General features: G+C 43.0%; 1 long non-coding RNA gene across 1 annotated transcript; it reads right to left on the minus strand.

The window, feature by feature from the left end:
* Positions 1-430: 430 nt before the first annotated feature.
* Positions 431-2,911, minus strand: LOC108303364. The gene is made up of 3 exons (XR_001824801.2): positions 2,739-2,911; positions 2,117-2,242; positions 431-955 (listed from the first exon to the last, which is right to left on the minus strand). It is a non-coding gene; the product is annotated as an uncharacterized LOC108303364 (long non-coding RNA).
* Between the last annotated feature and the right edge of the window lie 212 nt (positions 2,912-3,123).

Below are 3,123 nucleotides of genomic sequence, written 5' to 3' on the forward strand. Positions count from 1 at the left end.
TGGCAGAAAATAAGCATCTTCTTGTCACTCACTCACGTGTAGATAAACTTTAGTTCAGCTTATTTAGTCTGAACTTGGCTTTCAGCTATTGGTTGGGTCCAAATCTGTTCCACATGTCTCTCATCCTCCCTGAATCCACATCTACCTGAGGAAAGTTCTTCTCACTGAAAAAAAGCAGTTGTGTGAGATGGCAAACCTGACCCTCATACACATGCTGAGTCTTCACTAACATCTTGTCGCTAACATCCCATTGACCCAAGAGAGTCTCATGGCCAAAGTTAACATCAAGGAAGGAGAAATATATTTCTTTCATAGAATTCTGGTAGGGGGAGTAAATATTTTCTGAACAGTAATCCATTATGAGGTAATATAAAAACTTTGTACTTTAAAAAGCGTTAGAGTCTCTTAAACCACCCAGAGGAGGTGAATTCAAGGTCAACTATTTAATTTAGTTAGTAATGCAATAAAATATTTCTGAGCGACTACCAAATGCCAATCAGACAGATAATTAGTTATTGCTTGTCTGTAAAGAGTCCAGTCTGGAGACAGATAAGTAAATAGATAATTACAAGCAATGACATCATATAACAGAAGTGACAGTTATTTTTGAAAATCTAAAACAGACCAGGAAAGCAGAAAATAATGTTTGTCCTCTGTAAGCCAGAAATTATAAAAAATTCATAAAATATGGGAGACACACGGAATCAGATTACAAGATGAAATCAAGTCCTGGGGAACTTACTGAAGAAGATTGCTGCAAGTGATAATAGTGGCTCCCGGAACATTCCAGACCACAGGTTGTAGACAGGAGAGCAACAGGAAGCCTGGGATGCCTGCAGCCTAGAAACCTGCAAAACGTCTCAGCAGTGACCTTCACTGGCTCAGATTGGGGCACTCATCCAATGCCTAGACCATTCTGTGACGGACTGGCCTCATGTGGATCATAGTCCCTCTCCTGAAGGGAAGAGGTAAGGTGGTTGAGCCACATGAACAAATAGTGTGGGAGGTGATTTCCCAAGGGAAAATCAAGGTTCTGGCAAGAGGACAGATGTCCTCTACCCTGGAATACTCTACAGATTTATTTGTACCAACATGGAAATCCCGTCGAGATAGTTGCTGGGCAAAATTTTTAAATGTGGGATATTTTATATGGAACATTTATGTGAATCATATATTTTTGTATGTACAGGGATATATCTGAAAATGCATAGAAATGTAATAGAAGGCTACACATCAAACTCCTAGCAATAGTCAGTGCTCACCTTCGGGCAGGGACAAGCATTGGAGATGAGGTATTTATTATAGAAAGTGACTTTGAGTTTACTTATATTATTTGGGGCTGACTGTCTTTACCCTTACTGGAACTCCCAAGACAATAGAGTGCTGGATAAGAGAGTGGCAGGGGGAAAAAAGCAGATGATAGTTTTGAGAAGATGCAGGCTTTGTTAATGTTAAGACAGGCGGAGTGTGTAAAAGAGGGTGCAGTTAGCAGTTAAGATGACTCCCAAGTGTCTGGATAGGCAATTATGTGGATGATGGTGCCACTCAGTAAGAGAGGGGGAACAGGAAAAAGATAAGTTTGTGGGTGAAGGTTATGAGATTGTCTGAAGACATGTTAATTTTGAGGGTATTGTGGGGCATCCAGATAAAGATATCCAACAGAAAATCTGGGCATCTGTACTGATGTCACACTTTTCTCTGCCCAGAAAAAGCTTTCAATGTTTCATTAAACATTTTAAAGAGAGTGGGCGCAGTGGCTCATGCCTGTAGTCCCAGCACTGTGGGAGGCTGAGGCAGGTGGATCACTTGAGGTCAGGAGTTTGAGATCTGCCTGGCCAACATGGTAAAACCCTGTCTCTACTAAAAATACAAAAATTAGCCAGCCATGGTGGTGCACGCCTGTAGTCCCAGCTACTTAGGAGGCTAAGGCAGCAGAATTGCTTGAACCTGGGAGGCAGAGGTTGAAGTGAGCTGAGATTGTGCCACTACACTCCAGCCTGGGTGACACAGCAAGACTCTGTCTCAAAAACAAACAAACAACAACAAGAAAACCTCCAAACATTTTTTTAGAAAACCAGTCCATAGAAAACAGAATATGTAGTGCTTAATTACTTACCAGAGGAGGGGCAGCCCAGCACGGCTAGTTTTGTCCTGGGGCCTAGGATTTCAACTCACAGGGCTTTCTCTGATAAATACTGTTCTCTTGTTTCATTCACCAGGATGACGTTAATGGTGTGATTTGCTATAAAGAAAGAAGCTGAAAAATTTACCCTGGGGAGTTAAAACAGAAGCTACACAGAGAGGTGTGTGGGGACGTAAGTTGCCTTGCAGGTAAAGGGCTCACTTGGAAGAGGATTGCTGGGAGAGAGAGAGAGGAACCCTTACGATCTTCACAGCCTGAACCTCAGCTCTCAAAGCTTCTCACTTCAGCCCTGGCCTCCAAAGCACCCATTTCTTCTAACCACTTGTACAACTTTCTCTTTCATCTGCTTCAATGCTCAGAGTCTTCAGCGGCATTGACAAATAGTAAGAATCAGAACCAATGGTCATAAACCTTGATGGCAATGATGTTCTGATTTCCCTGGGAACCAAGTTCTGCACCTGGCACTCAGTGCAAGCAGCAAAGAAGTACAAAAGAGACTTTCACCCCGGATTCTTTTTCCCCATTCCGAAAAAGGGACGCCTGGGATGAGGGGAGCTTTCCTCTCCCACAACAAAAGCTGAAAACTTAAACCCACCTTGTGCCTAACCACCACCCTTTCTGGAAAACCTTCCCCTCCTTGTCTCTTTTTGTTTCACAGTTATCGGAACTGGATTGTTCAAAGAAGTACCTGACCTTGTTTGTCAGATGAGAAACAGAAAATGCTGACACCGAATTCTTTTATTTGCTCCTGCTGCTAACAGAGCAGTACCGCAGAATCTCAGACACTTCAGCAACTTTGGCCAGGCTGGGGGTATAGAATAATAAATACATAAAGCTCCTTGACAGGAACCTTCTCTCCCCTCCCATCACCGCATTCTGCACTGAAAAGGAGGGAGGGAGGCCATTAGCAAGGAGTAAGCGCAAAATAAAGTGGTTTGGAGGCGCACTGAGGATAAAGGCCAGTTTCAGCCAATGTTGTT

Source organism: Cebus imitator, unplaced genomic scaffold, assembly GCF_001604975.1.
Source record: "Cebus imitator isolate Cc_AM_T3 unplaced genomic scaffold, Cebus_imitator-1.0 Scaffold46, whole genome shotgun sequence".
Taxonomy (NCBI): Eukaryota; Metazoa; Chordata; class Mammalia; order Primates; family Cebidae; genus Cebus; species Cebus imitator.